The sequence below is a fragment of the Lissotriton vulgaris genome, chromosome 8, assembly GCF_964263255.1.
Source record: "Lissotriton vulgaris chromosome 8, aLisVul1.2, whole genome shotgun sequence".
Lineage (NCBI taxonomy): Eukaryota > Metazoa > Chordata > Amphibia > Caudata > Salamandridae > Lissotriton > Lissotriton vulgaris.
This window is the reverse complement of record NC_141696.1, coordinates 155,609,169-155,636,641: the sequence shown is the minus strand read 5'-3', so window position 1 is coordinate 155,636,641 and position 27,473 is coordinate 155,609,169. Positions and strand designations below refer to the sequence as shown.

At 43.0% G+C, this 27,473-nt stretch overlaps 24 non-coding genes across 24 annotated transcripts; all 24 read left to right on the top strand.

Annotated features, from left to right (window-relative positions):
• Nucleotides 1-362: 362 nt before the first annotated feature.
• On the top strand, nt 363-445 carry TRNAL-CAG (transfer RNA leucine (anticodon CAG)). Its single transcript has one exon. It is a non-coding gene; the product is annotated as a tRNA-Leu (tRNA).
• Nucleotides 446-2,459: 2,014 nt separating this feature from the next.
• Nucleotides 2,460-2,542, top strand: TRNAL-CAG (transfer RNA leucine (anticodon CAG)). Its single transcript has one exon. It is a non-coding gene; the product is annotated as a tRNA-Leu (tRNA).
• A 192-nt stretch (nt 2,543-2,734) lies between these two features.
• On the top strand, nt 2,735-2,817 carry TRNAL-AAG (transfer RNA leucine (anticodon AAG)). Its single transcript has one exon. It is a non-coding gene; the product is annotated as a tRNA-Leu (tRNA).
• A 1,024-nt stretch (nt 2,818-3,841) lies between these two features.
• Nucleotides 3,842-3,924, top strand: TRNAL-UAG (transfer RNA leucine (anticodon UAG)). Its single transcript has one exon. It is a non-coding gene; the product is annotated as a tRNA-Leu (tRNA).
• A 907-nt stretch (nt 3,925-4,831) lies between these two features.
• Nucleotides 4,832-4,914, top strand: TRNAL-AAG (transfer RNA leucine (anticodon AAG)). Its single transcript has one exon. It is a non-coding gene; the product is annotated as a tRNA-Leu (tRNA).
• Nucleotides 4,915-5,938: 1,024 nt separating this feature from the next.
• On the top strand, nt 5,939-6,021 carry TRNAL-UAG (transfer RNA leucine (anticodon UAG)). Its single transcript has one exon. It is a non-coding gene; the product is annotated as a tRNA-Leu (tRNA).
• A 632-nt stretch (nt 6,022-6,653) lies between these two features.
• Nucleotides 6,654-6,736, top strand: TRNAL-CAG (transfer RNA leucine (anticodon CAG)). Its single transcript has one exon. It is a non-coding gene; the product is annotated as a tRNA-Leu (tRNA).
• A 2,289-nt stretch (nt 6,737-9,025) lies between these two features.
• On the top strand, nt 9,026-9,108 carry TRNAL-AAG (transfer RNA leucine (anticodon AAG)). The gene has a single exon. It is a non-coding gene; the product is annotated as a tRNA-Leu (tRNA).
• A 1,024-nt stretch (nt 9,109-10,132) lies between these two features.
• TRNAL-UAG (transfer RNA leucine (anticodon UAG)) lies at nt 10,133-10,215 on the top strand. Its single transcript has one exon. It is a non-coding gene; the product is annotated as a tRNA-Leu (tRNA).
• A 632-nt stretch (nt 10,216-10,847) lies between these two features.
• Nucleotides 10,848-10,930, top strand: TRNAL-CAG (transfer RNA leucine (anticodon CAG)). The gene has a single exon. It is a non-coding gene; the product is annotated as a tRNA-Leu (tRNA).
• A 192-nt stretch (nt 10,931-11,122) lies between these two features.
• Nucleotides 11,123-11,205, top strand: TRNAL-AAG (transfer RNA leucine (anticodon AAG)). The gene has a single exon. It is a non-coding gene; the product is annotated as a tRNA-Leu (tRNA).
• A 1,738-nt stretch (nt 11,206-12,943) lies between these two features.
• TRNAL-CAG (transfer RNA leucine (anticodon CAG)) lies at nt 12,944-13,026 on the top strand. Its single transcript has one exon. It is a non-coding gene; the product is annotated as a tRNA-Leu (tRNA).
• Nucleotides 13,027-13,219: 193 nt separating this feature from the next.
• Nucleotides 13,220-13,302, top strand: TRNAL-AAG (transfer RNA leucine (anticodon AAG)). The gene has a single exon. It is a non-coding gene; the product is annotated as a tRNA-Leu (tRNA).
• A 1,739-nt stretch (nt 13,303-15,041) lies between these two features.
• On the top strand, nt 15,042-15,124 carry TRNAL-CAG (transfer RNA leucine (anticodon CAG)). Its single transcript has one exon. It is a non-coding gene; the product is annotated as a tRNA-Leu (tRNA).
• A 192-nt stretch (nt 15,125-15,316) lies between these two features.
• Nucleotides 15,317-15,399, top strand: TRNAL-AAG (transfer RNA leucine (anticodon AAG)). Its single transcript has one exon. It is a non-coding gene; the product is annotated as a tRNA-Leu (tRNA).
• A 2,490-nt stretch (nt 15,400-17,889) lies between these two features.
• Nucleotides 17,890-17,972, top strand: TRNAL-UAG (transfer RNA leucine (anticodon UAG)). The gene has a single exon. It is a non-coding gene; the product is annotated as a tRNA-Leu (tRNA).
• A 631-nt stretch (nt 17,973-18,603) lies between these two features.
• On the top strand, nt 18,604-18,686 carry TRNAL-CAG (transfer RNA leucine (anticodon CAG)). The gene has a single exon. It is a non-coding gene; the product is annotated as a tRNA-Leu (tRNA).
• A 193-nt stretch (nt 18,687-18,879) lies between these two features.
• On the top strand, nt 18,880-18,962 carry TRNAL-AAG (transfer RNA leucine (anticodon AAG)). Its single transcript has one exon. It is a non-coding gene; the product is annotated as a tRNA-Leu (tRNA).
• A 1,739-nt stretch (nt 18,963-20,701) lies between these two features.
• On the top strand, nt 20,702-20,784 carry TRNAL-CAG (transfer RNA leucine (anticodon CAG)). The gene has a single exon. It is a non-coding gene; the product is annotated as a tRNA-Leu (tRNA).
• A 193-nt stretch (nt 20,785-20,977) lies between these two features.
• Nucleotides 20,978-21,060, top strand: TRNAL-AAG (transfer RNA leucine (anticodon AAG)). The gene has a single exon. It is a non-coding gene; the product is annotated as a tRNA-Leu (tRNA).
• Nucleotides 21,061-22,799: 1,739 nt separating this feature from the next.
• On the top strand, nt 22,800-22,882 carry TRNAL-CAG (transfer RNA leucine (anticodon CAG)). The gene has a single exon. It is a non-coding gene; the product is annotated as a tRNA-Leu (tRNA).
• A 192-nt stretch (nt 22,883-23,074) lies between these two features.
• On the top strand, nt 23,075-23,157 carry TRNAL-AAG (transfer RNA leucine (anticodon AAG)). The gene has a single exon. It is a non-coding gene; the product is annotated as a tRNA-Leu (tRNA).
• A 1,739-nt stretch (nt 23,158-24,896) lies between these two features.
• On the top strand, nt 24,897-24,979 carry TRNAL-CAG (transfer RNA leucine (anticodon CAG)). The gene has a single exon. It is a non-coding gene; the product is annotated as a tRNA-Leu (tRNA).
• A 2,014-nt stretch (nt 24,980-26,993) lies between these two features.
• TRNAL-CAG (transfer RNA leucine (anticodon CAG)) lies at nt 26,994-27,076 on the top strand. Its single transcript has one exon. It is a non-coding gene; the product is annotated as a tRNA-Leu (tRNA).
• The last annotated feature ends 397 nt before the right edge of the window (nt 27,077-27,473 follow it).

Sequence of the window (27,473 nt, the reverse complement as noted above, 5' to 3'; positions counted from 1 at the left end):
GACAGTTGGACTCCAGCACACTTACGGCAATTTCCTCAGGGCTGTGATCAGGGGCTGCTTAGATTTGCGTATTCCACCCTATGTTGTGACATTGAAATTCCTTGTTGAATTTGCTTTAGCTAGCCAAGAGGTGGCTGTTGACTCAATTTCAAAGCAGCTTTGGGCCTTTCAAGTGGCTGGTTAATAGCACTTTCTCTTTGTACGCCTTAAAGGTCTTAAGAGTTCTTCATAGGTACTGCTCTCTATGGATTGTTCAAAGATCTGTTGGAAGTACTTATAATAGGATAAATAAATTGAGGGCATGCCTTTTCGGTACCCCACTTGCATGGCTGTCTGGCCTGTGGAATGTTCCACAAATGCAAGTCAGGATGGCCGAGTGGTCTAAGGCGCTGCGTTCAGGTCGCAGTCTCTTCTGGAGGCGTGGGTTCAAATCCCACTTCTGACAATTGTGTGTTTATTCTACTTTTTTCTTGAGAGAGAAAAAATCAGATCATTTCCCTCACATGGGCTTATATGGTTGTCTACTTGGAAAAGTGCAGTGAGTTTTTTTCTTGCTCTAGCCACTCATGACCTAAGATGTGTGCTTTTTTTGGTTCACAATATCTTTCCCTCTCTGTAGATGATCAAGCAACATGTGGTCAGGATGGCCGATTGGTCTAAGGCGCTGCGTTAAGGCCGCGGTCTCTCCTGGAGGCGTGGGTTCGGATCCCACTTCTGATAAAACTTTGAGTCCATTTTGTCTCTGAGTTCTTTTAGAATCTCAGCTAAAAATTGGCAGTGCATATAATATCTGAATAAGTAACAAACTTCAGTTTCAACTGCAAATTAATTTGCCCAATTCTGTCTTCAAGCTCGTATAATATTCTTCTAGCACTCGTGGTGTTTTATGTGTTTTTTGGGGGGTGCTTAAAAAGTCCCTTTTATTAATGAAATGGGTTACATTCAGTCTTGTGATATTTTTGGTTTCCAATAAGTAGATTGTTAATTTTATGTAACCTCATTTTCTAATGCTCCATTCAAGAGATGTTTCCACTATGAAATGCAGAGCAAGGGGAAAGAGCACAAGTGATAGAGCGAGTGAGTGAGAAGGGGTGTTGAGGAAGGAGAGAATGAAACAAAGACAGAGTGAGTGAACGGCAGGTAGGCCTAGAAGAGGAGACTAGAAGTGAAGGCGACATACTTTTCCATGCTTTTGACCTCCCACCCATCCCAAACCGACCACAAAAGTACCATCTATGCAACGTTGGTATGCAGAAATTCACGCCTCAGCCAGTGAGGGTAAGTCCCAGGCCAGGGGCTAGAGAGCAAAAGACTGCATGTGCTCAGACGTTCCCTGCTAGGGACAGTTGATCTGAAACAAGGTCTGCTCTCTTGTATCCAGCAAGGATCTAGAAATCCTGCATGAATCTGCAAGGCACAATGACAGCATACATTTGCATAATATGCCCCACCTTCTGCCTTCCTACTTCCTGTGCAGTAGTTGTTTGTGTAGAGAGAGAGGTCGCAGGCAAGGTAATTTTGTGAGTATAATACAGGACCCTAAATAGCTGGTGAGAGGTATGAGGTATTCTAAAAGCATAAAAATTGTACACCTGTGAAATGAAATGCTTTCACATGTGATCTTCTGTGTTTATTGACCTGTGCATAAAGTTGCACCTTGTGTTTGAAGGTTTAAATTATTTCAGGCTTGCATGGAGGCAGAAATTTCTGAGTGACTTTTATACATTTCTTAAGACTCTGCACTGTCAGGATGGCCGAGTGGTCTAAGGTGCTGTGTTTAGGCCGCAGTCTCCTCTGGAGGCGCGGGTTCAAATCCAACTTCTGATGTGACTTTTGGAGATGTAATCTCCTTTTTCAGGTTAACATCTGATGGAAGTTGCATCTGTTGGTCTTCACCTGGGATGTGATTCCGTCCTCATCTAGTCAAGAGAGCTGGGGTTTCTCATATATTTCGGTTGTATAAAGTCTTGCTGACAAAGTGCAGTCCTTACTATATGAGCATAGGACCCATGTAAGAGCTCATCTGGAAGAGTCATGCTCTTGTATGCCCTGGCCAGACAGGCCATGCAAATATGGAAGAATGCCTAGCATCTGGTAGACAGTTGGACTCCAGCACACTTACGGCAATTTCCTCAGGGCTGTGATCAGGGGCTGCTTAGATTTGCGTATTCCACCCTATGTTGTGACATTGAAATTCCTTGTTGAATTTGCTTTAGCTAGCCAAGAGGTTGCTGTTGACTCAATTTCAAAGCAGCTTTGGGCCTTTCAAGTGGCTGGTTAATAGCACTTTCTCTTTGTACGCATTAAAGGTCTTAAGAGTTCTTCATAGGTACTGCTCTCTATGGATTGTTCAAAGATCTGTTGGAAGTACTTATAATAGGATAAATAAATTGAGGGCATGCCTTTTCGGTACCCCACTTGCATGGCTGTCTGGCCTGTGGAAGGTTCCACAAATGCAAGTCAGGATGGCCGAGTGGTCTAAGGCGCTGCGTTCAGGTCGCAGTCTCTTCTGGAGGCGTGGGTTCAAATCCCACTTCTGACAATTGTGTGTTTACTCTACTTTTTTCTTGAGAGAGAAAAAATCAGATCATTTCCTTCACATGGGCTTATATGGTTGTCTACTTGGAAAAGTGCAGTGAGTTTTTTTCTTGCTCTAGCCACTCATGACCTAAGATGTGTGCTTTTTTTGGTTCACAATATCTTTCCCTCTCTGTAGATGATCAAGCAACATGTGGTCAGGATGGCCGAGTGGTCTAAGGTGCTGCGTTAAGGCCGCAGTCTCTCCTGGAGACGTGGGTTCGAATCCCACTTCTGACAAAACTTTAAGTCCATTTTGTCTCTGAGTTCTTTTAGAATCTCAGCTAAAAATTGGCAGTGCATATAATATCTGAATAAGTAACAAACTTCAGTTTCAACTGCAAATTAATTTGCCCAATTCTGTCTTCAAGCTCGTATAATATTCTTCTAGCACTCGTGCTGTTTTATGTGTTTTTTGGGGGGTGCTTAAAAAGTCCCTTTTATTAATGAAATGGGTTACATTCAGTCTTGTGATATTTTTGGTTTCCAATAAGTAGATTGTTAATTTTATGTAACATCATTTTCTAATGCTCCATTCAAGAGATGTTTCCACTATGAAATGCAGAGCAAGGGGAAAGAGCACAAGTGATAGAGCGAGTGAGTGAGAAGGGGTGTTGAGGATGGAGAGAATGAAACAAAGACAGAGTGAGCGAACGGCAGGTAGGCCTAGAAGAGGAGACTAGAAGTGAAGGCGACATACTTTTCCCTGCTTTTGACCTCCCACCCATCCCAAACCGGCCACAAACGTACCATCTATGCAACGTTGGTATGCAGAAATTCACGCCTCAGCCAGTGAGGGTGAGTCCCAGGCCAGGGGCTAGAGAGCAAAAGACTGCATGTGCTCAGACGTTCCCTGCTAGGGACAGTTGATCTGAAACAAGGTCTGCACTCTTGTATACAGCAAGGATCTAGAAATCCTGCATGAATCTGCAAGGCACAATGACAGCACACATTTGCATAATATGCCCCACCTTCTGCCTTCCTACTTCCTGTGCAGTAGTTGTTTGTGTAGAGAGAGAGGTCGCAGGCAAGGTAATTTTGTGAGTCGGATACAGGACCCTAAAAAGCTGGTGAGAGGTATGAGGTATTCTAAAAGCATAAAAATTGTACACCTGTGAAATGAAATGCTTTCACATGTGATCTTCTGTGTTTATTGTCCTGTGCATAAAGTTGCACCTTGTGTTTGAAGGTTTAAATTATTTTAGGCTTGCATGGAGGCAGAAGTTTCTGAGTGACTTTTATACATTTCTTAAGACTCTGCTCTGTCAGGATGGCCGAGTGGTCTAAGGCGCTGTGTTTAGGCCGCAGTCTCCTCTGGAGGCGTGGGTTCAAATCCCACTTCTGACATGACTTTTGGAGATGTAATCTCCTTTTTCAGGTTAACATCTGATGGAAGTTGCATCTGTTGGTCTTCACCTGGGATGTGATTCCGTCCTCATCTAGTCAAGAGAGCTGGGGTTTCTCATATATTTCGGTTGTAGAAAGTCTTGCTGACAAAGTGCAGTCCTTACTATATGAGCATAGGACCCATGTAAGAGCTCATCTGGAAGAGTCATGCTCTTGTATGCCCTGGCCAGACAGGCCATGCAAATATGGAAGAATGCCTAGCATCTGGTAGACAGTTGGACTCCAGCACACTTACGGCAATTTCCTCAGGGCTGTGATCAGGGGCTGCTTAGATTTGCGTATTCCACCCTATGTTGTGACATTGAAATTCCTTGTTGAATTTGCTTGAGCTAGCCAAGAGGTGGCTGTTGACTCAATTTCAAAGCAGCTTTGGGCCGTTCAAGTGGCTGGTTAATAGCACTTTCTCTTTGTACGCCTTAAAGGTCTAAAGAGTTCTTCATAGGTACTGCTCTCTATGGATTGTTCAAAGATCTGTTGGAAGTACTTATAATAGGATAAATAAATTGAGGGCATGCCTTTTAGGTACCCCACTTGCATGGCTGTCTGGCCTGTGGAAGGTTCCACAAATGCAAGTCAGGATGGCCGAGTTGCCTAAGGCGCTGCGTTCAGGTTGCAGTCTCTTCTGGAGGCGTGGGTTCAAATCCCACTTCTGACAATTGTGTGTTTACTCTACTTTTTTCTTGAGAGAGAAAAAATCAGATCATTTCCCTCACATGGGCTTATATGGTTGTCTACTTGGAAAAGTGCAGTGAGTTTTTTTCTTGCTCTAGCCACTCATGACCTAAGATGTGTGCTTTTTTTGGTTCACAATATCTTTCCCTCTCTGTAGATGATCAATCAATATGTGGTCAGGATGGCCGAGTGGTCTAAGGCGCTGCGTTAAGGCCGCAGTCTCTCCTGGAGGCGTGGGTTCAAATCCCACTTTTGACAAAACTTTAAGTCCATTTTGTCTCTGAGTTCTTTTAGAATCTCAGCTAAAAATTGGCAGTGCATATAATATCTGAATAAGTAACAAACTTCAGTTTCAACTGCAAATTAATTTGCCCAATTCTGTCTTCAAGCTCGTATAATATTCTTCTAGCACTCGTGGTGTTTTATGTGTTTTTTGGGGGGTGCTCAAAAAGTCCCTTTTATTAATGAAATGGGTTACATTCAGTCTTGTGATATTTTTGGTTTCCAATAAGTAGATTGTTAATTTTATGTAACCTCATTTTCTAATGCTCCATTCAAGAGATGTTTCCACTATGAAATGCAGAGCAAGGGGAAAGAGCACAAGTGATAGAGCGAGTGAGTGAGAAGGGGTGTTGAGGAAGGAGAGAATGAAACAAAGACAGAGTGAGTGAACGGCAGGTATGCCTAGAAGAGGAGACTAGAAGTGAAGGCGACCTACTTTTCCCTGCTTTTGACCTCCCACCCATCCCAAACCGACCACAAACGTACCATCTATGCAACGTTGGTATGCAGAAATTCACGCCTCAGCCAGTGAGGGTGAGTCCCAGGCCAGGGGCTAGAGAGCAAAAGACTGCATGTGCTCAGACGTTCCCTGCTAGGGACAGTTGATCTGAAACAAGGTCTGCACTCTTGTATCCAGCAAGGATCTAGAAATCCTGCATGAATCTGCAAGGCACAATGACAGCACACATTTGCATAATATGCCCCACCTTCTGCCTTCCTACTTCCTGTGCAGTAGTTGTTTGTGTAGAGAGAGAGGTCGCAGGCAAGGTAATTTTGTGAGTCGGATACAGGACCCTAAAAAGCTGGTGAGAGGTATGAGGTATTCTAAAAGCATAAAAATTGTACACCTGTGAAATGAAATACTTTCACATGTGATCTTCTGTGTTTATTGTCCTGTGCATAAAGTTGCACCTTGTGTTTGAAGGTTTAAATTATTTCAGGCTTGCATGGAGGCAGAAATTTCTGAGTGACTTTTATACATTTCTTAAGACTCTGCACTGGCAGGATGGCCGAGTGGTCTAAGGCGCTGTGTTTAGGCCGCAGTCTCCTCTGGAGGCGTGGGTTCGAATCCCACTTCTGACATGACTTTTGGAGATGTAATCTCCTTTTTCAGGTTAACATCTGATGGAAGTTGCATCTGTTGGTCTTCACCTGGGATGTGATTCCGTCATCATCTAGTCAAGAGAGCTGGGGTTTCTCATATATTTCGGTTGTATAAAGTCTTGCTGACAAAGTGCAGTCCTTACTATATGAGCATAGGACCCATGTAAGAGATCATCTGCAAGAGTCACGCTCTTGTATGCCCTGGCCAGACAGGCCATGCAAATATGGAAGAATGCCTAGCATCTGGTAGACAGTTGGACTCCAGCACACTTACGGCAATTTCCTCAGGGCTGTGATCAGGGGCTGCTTAGATTTGCGTATTCCACCCTATGTTGTGACATTGAAATTCCTTGTTGAATTTGCTTTAGCTAGCCAAGAGGTGGCTGTTGACTCAATTTCAAAGCAGCTTTGGGCCGTTCAAGTGGCTGGTTAATAGCACTTTCTCTTTGTACGCCTTAAAGGCATAAAGAGTTCTTCATAGGTACTGCTCTCTATGGATTGTTCAAAGATCTGTTGGAAGTACTTATAATAGGATAAATAAATTGAGGGCATGCTTTTTCGGTACCCCACTTGCATGGCTGTCTGGCCTGTGGAAGGTTCTATAAATGCAAGTCAGGATGGCCGAGTGGTCTAAGGCGCTGCGTTCAGGTCGCAGTCTCTTCTGGAGGCGTGGGTTCAAATCCCACTTCTGACAATTGTGTGTTTACTCTACTTTTTTCTTGAGAGAGAAAAAATCAGATCATTTCCTTCACATGGGCTTATATGGTTGTCTCCTTGGAAAAGTGCAGTGACTTTTTTTCTTGCTCTAGCCACTCATGACCTAAGATGTGTGCTTTTTTGGGTTCACAATATCTTTCCCTCTCTGTAGATGATCAAGCAACATGTGGTCAGGATGGCCGAGTGGTCTAAGGAGCTGCGTTAAGGCCGCAGTCTCTCCTGGAGACGTGGGTTTGAATCCCACTTCAGACAAAACTTTAAGTCCATTTTGTCTCTGAGTTCTTTTAGAATCTCAGCTAAAAATTGGCAGTGCATATAATATCTGAATAAGTAACAAACTTCAGTTTCAACTGCAAATTAATTTGCCCAATTCTGTCTTCAAGCTCGTATAATATTCTTCTAGCACTCGTGGTGTTTTATGTGTTTTTTGGGGGGTGCTTAAAAAGTCCCTTTTATTAATGAAATGGGTTACATTCAGTCTTGTGATATTTTTGGTTTCCAATAAGTAGATTGTTAATTTTATGTAACATCATTTTCTAATGCTCCATTCAAGAGATGTTTCCACTATGAAATGCAGAGCAAGGGGAAAGAGCACAAGTGATAGAGCGAGTGAGTGAGAAGGGGTGTTGAGGATGGAGAGAATGAAACAAAGACAGAGTGAACGAACGGCAGGTAGGCCTAGAAGAGGAGACTAGAAGTGAAGGCGACATACTTTTCCCTGCTTTTGACCTCCCACCCATCCCAAACCGACCACAAACGTACCATCTATGCAACGTTGGTATGCAGAAATTCACGCCTCAGCCAGTGAGGGTGAGTCCCAGGCCAGGGGCTAGAGAGCAAAAGACTGCATGTGCTCAGACGTTCCCTGCTAGGGACAGTTGATCTGAAACAAGGTCTGCACTCTTGTATACAGCAAGGATCTAGAAATCCTGCATGAATCTGCAAGGCACAATGACAGCATACATTTGCATAATATGCCCCACCTTCTGCCTTCCTACTTCCTGTGCAGTAGTTGTTTGTGTAGAGAGAGAGGTCGCAGGCAAGGTAATTTTGTGAGTCGGATACAGGACCCTAAAAAGCTGGTGAGAGGTATGAGGTATTCTAAAAGCATAAAAATTGTACACCTGTGAAATGAAATGCTTTCACATGTGATCTTCTGTGTTTATTGTCCTGTGCATAAAGTTGCACCTTGTGTTTGAAGGTTTAAATTATTTCAGGCTTGCATGGAGGCAGAAATTTCTGAGTGACTTTTATACATTTCTTAAGACTCTGCTCTGTCAGGATGGCCGAGTGGTCTAAGGCGCTGTGTATAGGCCGCAGTCTCCTCTAGAGGCGTGGGTTCAAATCCCACTTCTGACATGACTTTTGGAGATGTAATCTCCTTTTTCAGGTTAACATCTGATGGAAGTTGCATCTGTTGGTCTTCACCTGGGATGTGATTCCGTCCTCATCTAGTCAAGAGAGCTGGGGTTTCTCATATATTTCGGTTGTATAAAGTCTTGCTGACAAAGTGCAGTCCTTACTATATGAGCATAGGACCCATGTAAGAGCTCATCTGGAAGAGTCATGCTCTTGTATGCCCTGGCCAGACAGGCCATGCAAATATGGAAGAATGCCTAGCATCTGGTAGACAGTTGGACTCCAGCACACTTACGGCAATTTCCTCAGGGCTGTGATCAGGGGCTGCTTAGATTTGCGTATTCCACCCTATGTTGTGACATTGAAATTCCTTGTTGAATTTGCTTTAGCTAGCCAAGAGGTGGCTGTTGACTCAATTTCAAAGCAGCTTTGGGCCGTTCAAGTGGCTGGTTAATAGCACTTTCTCTTTGTACGCCTTAAAGGCATAAAGAGTTCTTCATAGGTACTGCTCTCTATGGATTGTTCAAAGATCTGTTGGAAGTACTTATAATAGGATAAATAAATTGAGGGCATGCTTTTTCGGTACCCCACTTGCATGGCTGTCTGGCCAGTGGAAGGTTCTATAAATGCAAGTCAGGATGGCCGAGTGGTCTAAGGCGCTGTGTTCAGGTCACAGTCTCTTCTTGAGGCGTGGGTTCAAATCCCACTTCTGACAATTGTGTGTTTACTCTACTTTTTTCTTGGGAGAGAAAAAATCAGATCATTTCCCTCACATGGGCTTATATGGTTGTCTACTTGGAAAAGTGCAGTGAGTTTTTTTCTTGCTCTAGCTACTCATGACCTGAGATGTGTGCTTTTTTTGGTTCACAATATCTTTCCCTCTCTGTAGATGATCAAGCAACGTGTGGTCAGGATGGCCGAGTGGTCTAAGGCGCTGCGTTAAGTCCGCAGTCTCTCCTGGAGGCGTGGGTTCGAATCCCACTTCTGACAAACCTTTAAGTCCATTTTGTCTCTGAGTTCTTTTAGAATCTCAGCTAAAAATTGGCAGTGCATATAATATCTGAATAAGTAACAAACTTCAGTTTCAACTGCAAATTAATTTGCCCAATTCTGTCTTCAAGCTCGTATAATATTCTTCTAGCACTCGTGGTGTTTTATGTGTTTTTTGGGGGGTGCTTAAAAAGTCCCTTTTATTAATGAAATGGGTTACATTCAGACTTGTGATATTTTTGGTTTCCAATAAGTAGATTGTTAATTTTATGTAACCTCATTTTCTAATGCTCCATTCAAGAGATGTTTCCACTATGAAATGCAGAGCAAGGGGAAAGAGCACAAGTGATAGAGCGAGTGAGTGAGAAGGGGTGTTGAGGAAGGAGAGAATGAAACAAAGACAGAGTGAGTGAACGGCAGGTAGGCCTAGAAGAGGAGACTAGAAGTGAAGGCGACATACTTTTCCCTGCTTTTGACCTCCCACCCATCCCAAACCGACCACATACGTACCATCTATGCAACGTTGGTATGCAGAAATTCACGCCTCAGCCAGTGAGGGTAAGTCCCAGGCCAGGGGCTAGAGAGCAAAAGACTGCATGTGCTCAGACGTTCCCTGCTAGGGACAGTTGATCTGAAACAAGGTCTGCTCTCTTGTATCCAGCAAGGATCTAGAAATCCTGCATGAATCTGCAAGGCACAATGACAGCATACATTTGCATAATATGCCCCACCTTCTGCCTTCCTACTTCCTGTGCAGTAGTTGTTTGTGTAGAGAGAGAGGTCGCATGCAAGGTAATTTTGTGAGTAGGATACAGGACCCTAAATAGCTGGTGAGAGGTATGAGGTATTCTAAAAGCATAACAATTGTACACCTGTGAAATGAAATGCTTTCACATGTGATCTTCTGTGTTTATTGTCCTGTGCATAAAGTTGCACCTTGTGTTTGAAGGTTTAAATTATTTCAGGCTTGCATGGAGGCAGAAATTTCTGAGTGACTTTTATACATTTCTTAAGACTCTGCACTGTCAGGATGGCCGAGTGGTCTAAGGCGCTGTGTTTAGGCCGCAGTCTCCTCTGGAGGCGTGGGTTCGAATCCCACTTCTGACATGACTTTTGGAGATGTAATCTCCTTTTTCAGGTTAACATCTGATGGAAGTTGCATCTGTTGGTCTTCACCTGGGATGTGATTCCGTCCTCATCTAGTCAAGAGAGCTGGGGTTTCTCATATATTTCGGTTGTATAAAGTCTTGCTGACAAAGTGCAGTCCTTACTATATGAGCATAGGACCCATGTAAGAGCTCATCTGGAAGAGTCATGCTCTTGTATGCCCTGGCCAGACAGGCAATGCAAATATGGAAGAATGCCTAGCATCTGGTAGACAGTTGGACTCCAGCACACTTACGGCAATTTCCTCAGGGCTGTGATCAGGGGCTGCTTAGATTTGCGTATTCCACCCTATGTTGTGACATTGAAATTCCTTGTTGAATTTGCTTTAGCTAGCCAAGAGGTGGCTGTTGACTCAATTTCAAAGCAGCTTTGGGCCGTTCAAGTGGCTGGTTAATAGCACTTTCTCTTTGTACGCCTTAAAGGCATAAAGAGTTCTTCATAGGTACTGCTCTCTATGGATTGTTCAAAGATCTGTTGGAAGTACTTATAATAGGATAAATAAATTGAGGGCATGCTTTTTCGGTACCCCACTTGCATGGCTGTCTGGCCTGTGGAAGGTTCTATAAATGCAAGTCAGGATGGCCGAGTGGTCTAAGGCGCTGCGTTCAGGTCGCAGTCTCTTCTGGAGGCGTGGGTTCAAATCCCACTTCTGACAATTGTGTGTTTACTCTACTTTTTTCTTGAGAGAGAAAAAATCAGATCATTTCCTTCACATGGGCTTATATGGTTGTCTACTTGGAAAAGTGCAGTGAGTTTTTTTCTTGCTCTAGCCACTCATGACCTAAGATGTGTGCTTTTTTTGGTTCACAATATCTTTCCCTCTCTGTAGATGATCAAGCAACATGTGGTCAGGATGGCCGAGTGGTCTAAGGCGCTGCGTTAAGGCCGCAGTCTCTCCTGGAGACGTGGGTTCGAATCCCACTTCTGACAAAACTTTAAGTCCATTTTGTCTCTGAGTTCTTTTAGAATCTCAGCTAATAATTGGCAGTGCATATAATATCTGAATAAGTAACAAACTTCAGTTTCAACTGCAAATTAATTTGCCCAATTCTGTCTTCAAGCTCGTATAATATTCTTCTAGCACTCGTGCTGTTTTATGTGTTTTTTGGGGGGTGCTTAAAAAGTCCCTTTTATTAATGAAATGGGTTACATTCAGTCTTGTGATATTTTTGGTTTCCAATAAGTAGATTGTTAATTTTATGTAACCTCATTTTCTAATGCTCCATTCAAGAGATGTTTCCACTATGAAATGCAGAGCAAGGGGAAAGAGCACAAGTGATAGAGCGAGTGAGTGAGAAGGGGTGTTGAGGATGGAGAGAATGAAACAAAGACAGAGTGAGTGAACGGCAGGTAGGCCTAGAAGAGGAGACTAGAAGTGAAGGCGACATACTTTTCCCTGCTTTTGACCTCCCACCCATCCCAAACCGACCACAAACGTACCATCTGTGCAACGTTGGTATGCAGAAATTCACGCCTCAGCCAGTGAGGGTGAGTCCAAGGCCAGGGGCTAGAGAGCAAAAGACTGCATGTGCTCAGACGTTCCCTGCTAGGGACAGTTGATCTGAAACAAGGTCTGCTCTCTTGTATCCAGCAAGGATCTAGAAATCCTGCATGAATCTGCAAGGCACAATGACAGCATACATTTGCATAATATGCCCCACCTTCTGCCTTCCTACTTCCTGTGCAGTAGTTGTTTGTGTAGAGAGAGAGGTCGCATGCAAGGTAATTTTGTGAGTAGGATACAGGACCCTAAATAGCTGGTGAGAGGTATGAGGTATTCTAAAAGCATAAAAATTGTACACCTGTGAAATGAAATGCTTTCACATGTGATCTTCTGTGTTTATTGTCCTGTGCATAAAGTTGCACCTTGTGTTTGAAGGTTTAAATTATTTCAGGCTTGCATGGAGGCAGAAATTTCTGAGTGACTTTTATACATTCCTTATGACTCTGCACTGTCAGGATGGCCGAGTGGTCTAAGATGCTGTGTTTAGGCCGCAGTCTCCTCTGGAGGCGTGGGTTCGAATTCCACTTCTGACATGACTTTTGGAGATGTAATCTCCTTTTTCAGGTTAACATCTGATGGAAGTTGCATCTGTTGGTCTTCACCTGGGATGTGATTCCGTCCTCATCTAGTCAAGAGAGCTGGGGTTTCTCATATATTTCGGTTGTATAAAGTCTTGCTGACAAAGTGCAGTCCTTACTATATGAGCATAGGACCCATGTAAGAGCTCATCTGGAAGAGTCATGCTCTTGTATGCCCTGGCCAGACAGGCCATGCAAATATGGAAGAATGCCTAGCATCTGGTAGACAGTTGGACTCCAGCACACTTACGGCAATTTCCTCAGGGCTGTGATCAGGGGCTGCTTAGATTTGCGTATTCCACCCTATTTGTGACATTGAAATTCCTTGTTGAATTTGCTTTAGCTAGCCAAGAGGTGGCTGTTGACTCAATTTCAAAGCAGCTTTGGGCCGTTCAAGTGGCTGGTTAATATCACTTTCTCTTTGTACGCCTTAAAGGCATAAAGAGTTCTTCATAGGTACTGCTCTCTATGGATTGTTCAAAGATCTGTTGGAAGTACTTATAATAGGATAAATAAATTGAGGGCATGCTTTTTCGGTACCCCACTTGCATGGCTGTCTGGCCTGTGGAAGGTTCTATAAATGCAAGTCAGGATGGCCGAGTGGTCTAAGGCGCTGCGTTCAGGTCGCAGTCTCTTCTGGAGGCGTGGGTTCAAATCCCACTTCTGACAATTGTGTGTTTACTCTACTTTTTTCTTGAGAGAGAAAAAAATCTGATCATTTCCTTCACATGGGCTTATATGGTTGTCTACTTGGAAAAGTGCAGTGAGTTTTTTTCTTGCTCTAGCCACTCATGACCTAAGATGTGTGCTTTTTTTGGTTCACAATATCTTTCCCTCTCTGTAGATGATCAAGCAACATGTGGTCAGGATGGCCGAGTGGTCTAAGGCGCTGCGTTAAGGCCGCAGTCTCTCCTGGAGACGTGGGTTCGAATCCCACTTCTGACAAAACTTTAAGTCCATTTTGTCTCTGAGTTCTTTTAGAATCTCAGCTAAAAATTGGCAGTGCATATAATATCTGAATAAGTAACAAACTTCAGTTTCAACTGCAAATTAATTTGCCCAATTCTGTCTTCAAGCTCGTATAATATTCTTCTAGCACTCGTGCTGTTTTATGTGTTTTTTGGGGAGTGCTTAAAAAGTCCCTTTTATTAATGAAATGGGTTACATTCAGTCTTGTGATATTTTTGGTTTCCAATAAGTAGATTGTTAATTTTATGTAACCTCATTTTCTAATGCTCCATTCAAGAGATGTTTCCACTATGAAATGCAGAGCAAGGGGAAAGAGCACAAGTGATAGAGCGAGTGAGTGAGAAGGGGTGTTGAGGATGGAGAGAATGAAACAAAGACAGAGTGAGTGAACGGCAGGTAGGCCTAGAAGAGGAGACTAGAAGTGAAGGCGACATACTTTTCCCTGCTTTTGACCTCCCACCCATCCCAAACCGACCACAAACGTACCATCTGTGCAACGTTGGTATGCAGAAATTCACGCCTCAGCCAGTGAGGGTGAGTCCAAGGCCAGGGGCTAGAGAGCAAAAGACTGCATGTGCTCAGACGTTCCCTGCTAGGGACAGTTGATCTGAAACAAGGTCTGCTCTCTTGTATCCAGCAAGGATCTAGAAATCCTGCATGAATCTGCAAGGCACAATGACAGCATACATTTGCATAATATCCCCCACCTTCTGCCTTCCTACTTCCTGTGCAGTAGTTGTTTGTTTAGAGAGAGAGGTCGCAGGCAAGGTAATTTTGTGAGTAGGATACAGGACCCTAAATAGCTGGTGAGAGGTATGAGGTATTCTAAAAGCATAAAAATTGTACACCTGTGAAATGAAATGCTTTCACATGTGATCTTCTGTGTTTATTGTCCTGTGCATAAAGTTGCACCTTGTGTTTGAAGGTTTAAATTATTTCAGGCTTGCATGGAGGCAGAAATTTCTGAGTGACTTTTATACATTTCTTAAGACTCTTCAGTGTCAGGATGGCCGAGTGGTCTAAGGCGCTGTGTTTAGGCCGCAGTCTCCTCTGGAGGTGTGGGTTCAAATCTCACTTCTGACATGACTTTTTGAGATATAATCTCCTTTTTCAGGTTAACATCTGATGGAAGTTGCATCTGTTGGTCTTCACCTGGGATGTGATTCCGTCCTCATCTAGTCAAGAGAGCTGGGGTTTCTCATATATTTCGGTTGTATAAATTCTTGCTGACAAAGTGCAGTCCTTACTATATGAGCATAGGACCCATGTAAGAGCTCATCTGGAAGAGTCATGCTCTTGTATGCCCTGGCCAGACAGGCCATGCAAATATGGAAGAATGCCTAGCATCTGGTAGACAGTTGGACTCCAGCACACTTACGGCAATTTCCTCAGGGCTGTGATCAGGGGCTGCTTAGATTTGCGTATTCCACCCTATGTTGTGACATTGAAATTCCTTGTTGAATTTGCTTTAGCTAGCCAAGATGTGGCTGTTGACTCAATTTCAAAGCAGCTTTGGGCCTTTCAAGTGGCTGGTTAATAGCACTTTCTCTTTGTACGCCTTAAAGGTCTAAAGAGTTCTTCATAGGTACTGCTCTCTATGGATTGTTCAAAGATCTGTTGGAAGTACTTATAATAGGATAAATAAATTGAGGGCATGCCTTTTCGGTACCCCACTTGCATGGCTGTCTGGCCTGTGGAAGGTTCCACAAATGCAAGTCAGGATGGCCGAGTGGTCTAAGGCGCTGCGTTCAGGTCGCAGTCTCTTCAGGAGGCGTGGGTTCAAATCCCACTTCTGACAATTGTGTGTTTACTCTACTTTTTTCTTGGGAGAGAAAAAATCAGATCATTTCCCTCACATGGGCTTATATGGTTGTCTACTTGGAAAAGTGCAGTGAGTTTTTTTCTTGCTCTAGCCACTCATGACCTAAGATGTGTGCTTTTTTTGGTTCACAATATCTTTCCCTCTCTGTAGATGATCAAGCAACGTGTGGTCAGGATGGCCGAGTGGTCTAAGGCGCTGCGTTAAGTCCGCAGTCTCTCCTGGAGGCGTGGGTTCGAATCCCACTTCTGACAAACCTTTAAGTCCATTTTGTCTCTGAGTTCTTTTAGAATCTCAGCTAATAATTGGCAGTGCATATAATATCTGAATAAGTAACAAACTTCAGTTTCAACTGCAAATTAATTTGCCCAATTCTGTCTTCAAGCTCGTATAATATTCTTCTAGCACTCGTGCTGTTTTATGTGTTTTTTGGGGGGTGCTTAAAAAGTCCCTTTTATTAATGAAATGGGTTACATTCAGTCTTGTGATATTTTTGGTTTCCAATAAGTAGATTGTTAATTTTATGTAACCTCATTTTCTAATGCTCCATTCAAGAGATGTTTCCACTATGAAATGCAGAGCAAGGGGAAAGAGCACAAGTGATAGAGCGAGTGAGTGAGAAGGGGTGTTGAGGATGGAGAGAATGAAACAAAGACAGAGTGAGTGAACGGCAGTAGGCCTAGAAGAGGAGACTAGAAGTGAAGGCGACGGTGTGCACTTGTTACAACGCATTTTTTACAACGCACTACTGTTACAACGCATCCATTACAACGCGGATACTGTTACAACTCATGTTTTTACAACGCATTTTTTTACAACGCAGGTATCTTTACAACGCATACCATTACAACGTAAGTATTGGTAAGTATATAGTTATATTTTAAATGTTATATGTTTGGGGTTAAGGGGTATTTTTAGGGGTTAGGGTCAGTTTTGGGTTTTAGGGTAAAGGGGTATTTTTAGGGGTTAGGGTCAGTTTTGGGTTTTAGGGTAAAGGGGTATTTTTAGGGTTCAGGGTCAGTTTTCAGTTTTTGGGTAAAGGGGTATTTTTAGGGTTCAGGGTCAGTTTTCAGTTTTTGGGTAAAGGGGTATTTTTAGGGTTCAGGGTCAGTTTTTAGTTTTTGGGTAAAGGGGTATTTTTAGGGTTCAGGGTCAGTTTTCAGTTTTTGGGTAAAGGGGTATTTTTAGGGTTCAGGGTCAGTTTTTAGTTTTTGGGTAAAGGGGTATTTTTAGGGTTCAGGGTCAGTTTTTAGTTTTTGGGTAAAGGGGTATTTTTAGGGTTCAGGGTCAGTTTTTAGTTTTTGGGTAAAGGGGTATTTTAAGGGTTCAGGGTCAGTTTTCAGTTTTTGGGTAAAGGGGTATTTTTAGGGTTCAGGGTCAGTTTTTAGTTTTTGGGTAAAGGGGTATTTTTAGGGTTCAGGGTCAGTTTTTAGTTTTTGGGTAAAGGGGTATTTTTAGGGTTCAGGGTCAGTTTTCAGTTTTTGGGTAAAGGGGTATTTTTAGGGTTCAGGGTCAGTTTTTAGTTTTTGGGTAAAGGGGTATTTTTAGGGTTCAGGGTCAGTTTTTAGTTTTTGGGTAAAGGGGTATTTTTAGGGTTCAGGGTCAGTTTTTAGTTTTTGGGGTACAGGGTAAAAATAAATTAAATTTAATTTTAATTTAAATTATTTAATAGTAAATAAATTAAATTAAATTACTTTGCATTATTTTTGGGGTTGAGGGTCAGTTTTGAGTTTTTGGGGTACAGGGGTACAGGGTAAATAATAAAGTTATAATTTTTTTAATTTACAATAATTAATTTTAATTATATTTAAAAAAATTACTTTATTTTTTTGGGGTGTTTAGGGTCAGTTTAGAGTTTCTGGGGTACAGGGGTACATGGTAAAAATAAAGTAACATTAATTTAAATTTAAATTAATTAACGGAAATTAAATTATTTAAAATTACATTAAACTATACTTAAATTATACTTTTAAAATTAAGTTACTATTATATTATTCTTATTAATATATACTTACCAATACTTACGTTGTAATGGTCTGCGTTGTAAAGGTACCTGCGTTGTAAAAAAATGCGTTGTAAATACATGCGTTGTTACATGATCCGCGTTGTAAAAACCGCGTTGTAACGGTATGCGGAGTAAAAGTCCGCGTTGTAACATCATATATCCGAAGGCGACATACTTTTCCCTGCTTTTGACCTCCCACCCATCCCAAACCGACCACAAACGTACCATCTGTGCAACGTTGGTATGCAGAAATTCACGCCTCAGCCAGTGAGGGTGAGTCCAAGGCCAGGGGCTAGAGAGCAAAAGACTGCATGTGCTCAGACGTTCCCTGCTAGGGACAGTTGATCTGAAACAAGGTCTGCTCTCTTGTATCCAGCAAGGATCTAGAAATCCTGCATGAATCTGCAAGGCACAATGACAGCATACATTTGCATAATATGCCCCACCTTCTGCCTTCCTACTTCCTGTGCAGTAGTTGTTTGTGTAGAGAGAGAGGTCGCATGCAAGGTAATTTTGTGAGTAGGATACAGGACCCTAAATAGCTGGTGAGAGGTATGAGGTATTCTAAAAGCATAAAAATTGTACACCTGTGAAATGAAATGCTTTCACATGTGATCTTCTGTGTTTATTGTCCTGTGCATAAAGTTGCACCTTGTGTTTGAAGGTTTAAATTATTTCAGGCTTGCATGGAGGCAGAAATTTCTGAGTGACTTTTATACATTCCTTATGACTCTGCACTGTCAGGATGGCCGAGTGGTCTAAGGTGCTGTGTTTAGGCCGCAGTCTCCTCTGGAGGCGTGGGTTCGAATCCCACTTCTGACATGACTTTTGGAGATGTAATCTCCTTTTTCAGGTTAACATCTGATGGAAGTTGCATCTGTTGGTCTTCACCTGGGATGTGATTCCGTCCTCATCTAGTCAAGAGAGCTGGGGTTTCTCATATATTTCGGTTGTATAAAGTCTTGCTGACAAAGTGCAGTCCTTACTATATGAGCATAGGACCCATGTAAGAGCTCATCTGGAAGAGTCATGCTCTTGTATGCCCTGGCCAGACAGGCCATGCAAATATGGAAGAACGCCTAGCATCTGGTAGACAGTTGGACTCCAGCACACTTACGGCAATTTCCTCAGGGCTGTGATCAGGGGCTGCTTAGATTTGCGTATTCCACCCTATTTGTGACATTGAAATTCCTTGTTGAATTTGCTTTAGCTAGCCAAGAGGTGGCTGTTGACTCAATTTCAAAGCAGCTTTGGGCCGTTCAAGTGGCTGGTTAATATCACTTTCTCTTTGTACGCCTTAAAGGCATAAAGAGTTCTTCATAGGTACTGCTCTCTATGGATTGTTCAAAGATCTGTTGGAAGTACTTATAATAGGATAAATAAATTGAGGGCATGCTTTTTCGGTACCCCACTTGCATGGCTGTCTGGCCTGTGGAAGGTTCTATAAATGCAAGTCAGGATGGCCGAGTGGTCTAAGGCGCTGCGTTCAGGTCGCAGTCTCTTCTGGAGGTGTGGGTTCAAATCCCACTTCTGACAATTGTGTGTTTACTCTACTTTTTTCTTGAGAGAGAAAAAAATCTGATCATTTCCTTCACATGGGCTTATATGGTTGTCTACTTGGAAAAGTGCAGTGAGTTTTTTTCTTGCTCTAGCCACTCATGACCTAAGATGTGTGCTTTTTTTGGTTCACAATATCTTTCCCTCTCTGTAGATGATCAAGCAACATGTGGTCAGGATGGCCGAGTGGTCTAAGGCACTGCGTTAAGGCCGCAGTCTCTCCTGGAGACGTGGGTTCGAATCCCACTTCTGACAAAACTTTAAGTCCATTTTGTCTCTGAGTTCTTTTAGAATCTCAGCTAAAAATTGGCAGTGCATATAATATCTGAATAAGTAACAAACTTCAGTTTCAACTGCAAATTAATTTGCCCAATTCTGTCTTCAAGCTCGTATAATATTCTTCTAGCACTCGTGCTGTTTTATGTGTTTTTTGGGGGGTGCTTAAAAAGTCCCTTTTATTAATGAAATGGGTTACATTCAGTCTTGTGATATTTTTGGTTTCCAATAAGTAGATTGTTAATTTTATGTAACCTCATTTTCTAATGCTCCATTCAAGAGATGTTTCCACTATGAAATGCAGAGCAAGGGGAAAGAGCACAAGTGATAGAGCGAGTGAGTGAGAAGGGGTGTTGAGGATGGAGAGAATGAAACAAAGACAGAGTGAGTGAACGGCAGGTAGGCCTAGAAGAGGAGACTAGAAGTGAAGGCGACATACTTTTCCCTGCTTTTGACCTCCCACCCATCCCAAACCGACCACAAACGTACCATCTGTGCAACGTTGGTATGCAGAAATTCACGCCTCAGCCAGTGAGGGTGAGTCCAAGGCCAGGGGCTAGAGAGCAAAAGACTGCATGTGCTCAGACGTTCCCTGCTAGGGACAGTTGATCTGAAACAAGGTCTGCTCTCTTGTATCCAGCAAGGATCTAGAAATCCTGCATGAATCTGCAAGGCACAATGACAGCATACATTTGCATAATATCCCCCACCTTCTGCCTTCCTACTTCCTGTGCAGTAGTTGTTTGTTTAGAGAGAGAGGTCGCAGGCAAGGTAATTTTGTGAGTAGGATACAGGACCCTAAATAGCTGGTGAGAGGTATGAGGTATTCTAAAAGCATAAAAATTGTACACCTGTGAAATGAAATGCTTTCACATGTGATCTTCTGTGTTTATTGTCCTGTGCATAAAGTTGCACCTTGTGTTTGAAGGTTTAAATTATTTCAGGCTTGCATGGAGGCAGAAATTTCTGAGTGACTTTTATACATTTCTTAAGACTCTTCAGTGTCAGGATGGCCGAGTGGTCTAAGGCGCTGTGTTTAGGCCGCAGTCTCCTCTGGAGGTGTGGGTTCAAATCTCACTTCTGACATGACTTTTTGAGATATAATCTTCTTTTTCAGGTTAACATCTGATGGAAGTTGCATCTGTTGGTCTTCACCTGGGATGTGATTCCGTCCTCATCTAGTCAAGAGAGCTGGGGTTTCTCATATATTTCGGTTGTATAAATTCTTGCTGACAAAGTGCAGTCCTTACTATATGAGCATAGGACCCATGTAAGAGCTCATCTGGAAGAGTCATGCTCTTGTATGCCCTGGCCAGACAGGCCATGCAAATATGGAAGAATGCCTAGCATCTGGTAGACAGTTGGACTCCAGCACACTTACGGCAATTTCCTCAGGGCTGTGATCAGGGGCTGCTTAGATTTGCGTATTCCACCCTATGTTGTGACATTGAAATTCCTTGTTGAATTTGCTTTAGCTAGCCAAGAGGTGGCTGTTGACTCAATTTCAAAGCAGCTTTGGGCCTTTCAAGTGGCTGGTTAATAGCACTTTCTCTTTGTACGCCTTAAAGGTCTAAAGAGTTCTTCATAGGTACTGCTCTCTATGGATTGTTCAAAGATCTGTTGGAAGTACTTATAATAGGATAAATAAATTGAGGGCATGCCTTTTCGGTACCCCACTTGCATGGCTGTCTGGCCTGTGGAAGGTTCTATAAATGCAAGTCAGGATGGCCGAGTGGTCTAAGGCGCTGCGTTCAGGTCGCAGTCTCTTCTGGAGGTGTGGGTTCAAATCCCACTTCTGACAATTGTGTGTTTACTCTACTTTTTTCTTGAGAGAGAAAAAAATCTGATCATTTCCTTCACATGGGCTTATATGGTTGTCTACTTGGAAAAGTGCAGTGAGTTTTTTTCTTGCTCTAGCCACTCATGACCTAAGATGTGTGCTTTTTTTGGTTCACAATATCTTTCCCTCTCTGTAGATGATCAAGCAACATGTGGTCAGGATGGCCGAGTGGTCTAAGGCGCTGCGTTAAGGCCGCAGTCTCTCCTGGAGACGTGGGTTCGAATCCCACTTCTGACAAAACTTTAAGTCCATTTTGTCTCTGAGTTCTTTTAGAATCTCAGCTAAAAATTGGCAGTGCATATAATATCTGAATAAGTAACAAACTTCAGTTTCAACTGCAAATTAATTTGCCCAATTCTGTCTTCAAGCTCGTATAATATTCTTCTAGCACTCGTGCTGTTTTATGTGTTTTTTGGGGGGTGCTTAAAAAGTCCCTTTTATTAATGAAATGGGTTACATTCAGTCTTGTGATATTTTTGGTTTCCAATAAGTAGATTGTTAATTTTATGTAACCTCATTTTCTAATGCTCCATTCAAGAGATGTTTCCACTATGAAATGCAGAGCAAGGGGAAAGAGCACAAGTGATAGAGCGAGTGAGTGAGAAGGGGTGTTGAGGATGGAGAGAATGAAACAAAGACAGAGTGAGTGAACGGCAGGTAGGCCTAGAAGAGGAGACTAGAAGTGAAGGCGACATACTTTTCCCTGCTTTTGACCTCCCACCCATCCCAAACCGACCACAAACGTACCATCTGTGCAACGTTGGTATGCAGAAATTCACGCCTCAGCCAGTGAGGGTGAGTCCAAGGCCAGGGGCTAGAGAGCAAAAGACTGCATGTGCTCAGACGTTCCCTGCTAGGGACAGTTGATCTGAAACAAGGTCTGCTCTCTTGTATCCAGCAAGGATCTAGAAATCCTGCATGAATCTGCAAGGCACAATGACAGCATACATTTGCATAATATCCCCCACCTTCTGCCTTCCTACTTCCTGTGCAGTAGTTGTTTGTTTAGAGAGAGAGGTCGCAGGCAAGGTAATTTTGTGAGTAGGATACAGGACCCTAAATAGCTGGTGAGAGGTATGAGGTATTCTAAAAGCATAAAAATTGTACACCTGTGAAATGAAATGCTTTCACATGTGATCTTCTGTGTTTATTGTCCTGTGCATAAAGTTGCACCTTGTGTTTGAAGGTTTAAATTATTTCAGGCTTGCATGGAGGCAGAAATTTCTGAGTGACTTTTATACATTTCTTAAGACTCTTCAGTGTCAGGATGGCCGAGTGGTCTAAGGCGCTGTGTTTAGGCCGCAGTCTCCTCTGGAGGTGTGGGTTCAAATCTCACTTCTGACATGACTTTTTGAGATATAATCTCCTTTTTCAGGTTAACATCTGATGGAAGTTGCATCTGTTGGTCTTCACCTGGGATGTGATTCCGTCCTCATCTAGTCAAGAGAGCTGGGGTTTCTCATATATTTCGGTTGTATAAATTCTTGCTGACAAAGTGCAGTCCTTACTATATGAGCATAGGACCCATGTAAGAGCTCATCTGGAAGAGTCATGCTCTTGTATGCCCTGGCCAGACAGGCCATGCAAATATGGAAGAATGCCTAGCATCTGGTAGACAGTTGGACTCCAGCACACTTACGGCAATTTCCTCAGGGCTGTGATCAGGGGCTGCTTAGATTTGCGTATTCCACCCTATGTTGTGACATTGAAATTCCTTGTTGAATTTGCTTTAGCTAGCCAAGAGGTGGCTGTTGACTCAATTTCAAAGCAGCTTTGGGCCTTTCAAGTGGCTGGTTAATAGCACTTTCTCTTTGTACGCCTTAAAGGTCTAAAGAGTTCTTCATAGGTACTGCTCTCTATGGATTGTTCAAAGATCTGTTGGAAGTACTTATAATAGGATAAATAAATTGAGGGCATGCCTTTTCGGTACCCCACTTGCATGGCTGTCTGGCCTGTGGAAGGTTCCACAAATGCAAGTCAGGATGGCCGAGTGGTCTAAGGCGCTGCGTTCAGGTCGCAGTCTCTTCAGGAGGCGTGGGTTCAAATCCCACTTCTGACAATTGTGTGTTTACTCTACTTTTTTCTTGGGAGAGAAAAAATCAGATCATTTCCCTCACATGGGCTTATATGGTTGTCTACTTGGAAAAGTGCAGTGAGTTTTTTTCTTGCTCTAGCCACTCATGACCTAAGATGTGTGCTTTTTTTGGTTCACAATATCTTTCCCTCTCTGTAGATGATCAAGCAACGTGTGGTCAGGATGGCCGAGTGGTCTAAGGCGCTGCGTTAAGTCCGCAGTCTCTCCTGGAGGCGTGGGTTCGAATCCCACTTCTGACAAACCTTTAAGTCCATTTTGTCTCTGAGTTCTTTTAGAATCTCAGCTAAAAATTGGCAGTGCATATAATATCTGAATATGTAACAAACTTCAGTTTCAACTGCAAATTAATTTGCCCAATTCTGTCTTCAAGCTCGTATAATATTCTTCTAGCACTCGTGGTGTTTTATGTGTTTTTTGGGGGGTGCTTAAAAAGTCCCTTTTATTAATGAAATGGGTTACATTCAGACTTGTGATATTTTTGGTTTCCAATAAGTAGATTGTTAATTTTATGTAACCTCATTTTCTAATGCTCCATTCAAGAGATGATTCCACTATGAAATGCAGAGCAAGGGGAAAGAGCACAAGTGATAGAGCGAGTGAGTGAGAAGGGGTGTTGAGGAAGGAGAGAATGAAACAAAGACAGAGTGAGTGAACGGCAGGTAGGCCTAGAAGAGGAGACTAGAAGTGAAGGCGACATACTTTTCCCTGCTTTTGACCTCCCACCCATCCCAAACCGACCACATACGTACCATCTATGCAACGTTGGTATGCAGAAATTCACGCCTCAGCCAGTGAGGGTAAGTCCCAGGCCAGGGGCTAGAGAGCAAAAGACTGCATGTGCTCAGACGTTCCCTGCTAGGGACAGTTGATCTGAAACAAGGTCTGCTCTCTTGTATCCAGCAAGGATCTAGAAATCCTGCATGAATCTGCAAGGCACAATGACAGCATACATTTGCATAATATGCCCCACCTTCTGCCTTCCTACTTCCTGTGCAGTAGTTGTTTGTGTAGAGAGAGAGGTCGCATGCAAGGTAATTTTGTGAGTAGGATACAGGACCCTAAATAGCTGGTGAGAGGTATGAGGTATTCTAAAAGCATAAAAATTGTACACCTGTGAAATGAAATGCTTTCACATGTGGTCTTCTGTGTTTATTGTCCTGTGCATAAAGTTGCACCTTGTGTTTGAAGGTTTAAATTATTTCAGGCTTGCATGGAGGCAGAAATTTCTGAGTGACTTTTATACATTTCTTAAGACTCTGCACTGTCAGGATGGCCGAGTGGTCTAAGGCGCTGTGTTTAGGCCGCAGTCTCCTCTGGAGACATGGGTTCGAATCCCACTTCTGACATGACTTTTGGAGATGTAATCTCCTTTTTCAGGTTAACATCTGATGGAAGTTGCATCTGTTGGTCTTCACCTGGGATGTGATTCCGTCCTCATCTAGTCAAGAGAGCTGGGGTTTCTCATATATTTCGGTTGTATAAAGTCTTGCTGACAAAGTGCAGTCCTTACTATATGAGCATAGGACCCATGTAAGAGCTCATCTGGAAGAGTCATGCTCTTGTATGCCCTGGCCAGACAGGCAATGCAAATATGGAAGAATGCCTAGCATCTGGTAGACAGTTGGACTCCAGCACACTTACGGCAATTTCCTCAGCGCTGTGATCAGGGGCTGCTTAGATTTGCGTATTCCACCCTATGTTGTGACATTGAAATTCCTTGTTGAATTTGCTTTAGCTAGCCAAGAGGTGGCTGTTGACTCAATTTCAAAGCAGCTTTGGGCCGTTCAAGTGGCTGGTTAATAGCACTTTCTCTTTGTACGCCTTAAAGGTCTAAAGAGTTCTTCATAGGTACTGCTCTCTATGGATTGTTCAAAGATCTGTTGGAAGTACTTATAATAGGATAAATAAATTGAGGGCATGCCTTTTCGGTACCCCACTTGCATGGCTGTCTGGCCTGTGGAAGGTTCCACAAATGCAAGTCAGGATGGCCGAGTGGTCTAAGGCGCTGCGTTCAGGTCGCAGTCTCTTCTGGAGGCGTGGGTTCAAATCCCACTGCTGACAATTGTGTGTTTACTCTACTTTTTTCTTGAGAGAGAAAAAAATAGATCATTTCCCTCACATGGGCTTATATGGTTGTCTACTTGGAAAAGTGCAGTGAGTTTTTTTCTTGCTCTAGCCACTCATGACCTAAGATGTGTGCTTTTCTTGGTTCACAATATCTTTCCCTCTCTGTAGATGATCAAGCAACATGTGGTCAGGATGGCCGAGTGGTCTAAGGCGCTGCGTTAAGGCCGCAGTCTCTCCTGGAGGCGAGGGTTCGAATCCCACTTCTGACAAAACTTTAAGTCCATTTTGTCTCTGAGTTCTTTTAGAATCTCAGCTAAAAATTGGCAGTGCATAAAATATCTGAATAAGTAACAAACTTCAGTTTCAACTGCAAATTAATTTGCCCAATTCTGTCTTCAAGCTCGTGTAATATTCTTCTAGCACTCGTGGTGTTTTATGTGTTTTTTGGGGGGTGCTTAAAAAGTCCCTTTTATTAATGAAATGGGTTACATTCAGACTTGTGATATTTTTGGTTTCCAATAAGTAGATTGTTAATTTTATGTAACCTCATTTTCTAATGCTCCATTCAAGAGATGTTTCCACTATGAAATGCAGAGCAAGGGGAAAGATCACAAGTGATAGAGCGAGTGAGTGAGAAGGGGTGTTGAGGAAGGAGAGAATGAAACAAAGACAGAGTGAGTGAACGGCAGGTAGGCCTAGAAGAGGAGACTAGAAGTGAAGGCGACATACTTTTCCCTGCTTTTGACCTCCCACCCATCCCAAACCGACCACAAACGTACCATCTATGCAACGTTGGTATGCAGAAATTCACGCCTCAGCCAGTGAGGGTGAGTCCCAGGCCAGGGGCTAGAGAGCAAAAGACTGCATGTGCTCAGACGTTCCCTGCTAGGGACAGTTGATCTGAAACAAGGTCTGCTCTCTTGTATCCAGCAAGGATCTAGAAATCCTGCATGAATCTGCAAGGCACAATGACAGCATACATTTGCATAATATGCCCCACCTTCTGCCTTCCTACTTCCTGTGCAGTAGTTGCTTGTGTAGAGAGAGAGGTCGCAGGCAAGGTAATTTTGTGAGTAGGATACAGGACCCTAAATAGCTGGTGAGAGGTATGAGGTATTCTAAAAGCATAAAAATTGTACACCTGTGAAATGAAATACTTTCACATGTGATCTTCTGTGTTTATTGTCCTGTGCATAAAGTTGCACCTTGTGTTTGAAGGTTTAAATTATTTCAGGCTTGCATGGAGGCAGAAATTTCTGAGTGACTTTTATACATTTCTAAAGACTCTGCACTGTCAGGATGGCCGAGTGGTCTAAGGAGCTGTGTTTAGGCCGCAGTCTCCTCTGGAGTCGTGGGTTCGAATCCCACTTCTGACATGACTTTTGGAGATGTAATCTCCTTTTTCAGGTTAACATCTGATGGAAGTTGCATCTGTTGGTCTTCACCTGGGATGTGATTCCGTCATCATCTAGTCAAGAGAGCTGGGGTTTCTCATATATTTCGGTTGTATAAAGTCTTGCTGACAAAGTGCAGTCCTTACTATATGAGCATAGGACCCATGTAAGAGATCATCTGGAAGAGTCACGCTCTTGTATGCCCTGGCCAGACAGGCCATGCAAATATGGAAGAATGCCTAGCATCTGGTAGACAGTTGGACTCCAGCACACTTACGGCAATTTCCTCAGGGCTGTGATCAGGGGCTGCTTAGATTTGCGTATTCCACCCTATGTTGTGACATTGAAATTCCTTGTTGAATTTGCTTTAGCTAGCCAAGAGGTGGCTGTTGACTCAATTTCAAAGCAGCTTTGGGCCTTTCAAGTGGCTGGTTAATAGCACTTTCTCTTTGTACGCCTTAAAGGTCTAAAGAGTTCTTCATAGGTACTGCTCTCTATGGATTGTTCAAAGATCTGTTGGAAGTACTTATAATAGGATAAATAAATTGAGGGCATGCCTTTTCGGTACCCCACTTGCATGGCTGTCTGGCCTGTGGAAGGTTCCACAAATGCAAGTCAGGATGGCCGAGTGGTCTAAGGCGCTGCGTTCAGGTCGCAGTCTCTTCTGGAGGCGTGGGTTCAAATCCCACTTCTGACAATTGTGTGTTTACTCTACTTTTTTCTTGGGAGAGAAAAAATCAGATCATTTCCCTCACATGGGCTTATATGGTTGTCTACTTGGAAAAGTGCAGTGAGTTTTTTTCTTGCTCTAGCCACTCATGACCTAAGATGTGTGCTTTTTTTGGTTCACAATATCTTTCCCTCTCTGTAGATGATCAAGCAACGTGTGGTCAGGATGGCGGAGTGGTCTAAGGCGCTGCGTTAAGTCCGTAGTCTCTCCTGGAGGCGTGGGTTCGAATCCCACTTCTGACAAACCTTTAAGTCCATTTTGTCTCTGAGTTCTTTTAGAATCTCAGCTAAAAATTGGCAGTGCATATAATATCTGAATAAGTAACAACTTCAGTTTCAACTGCAAATTAATTTGCCCAATTCTG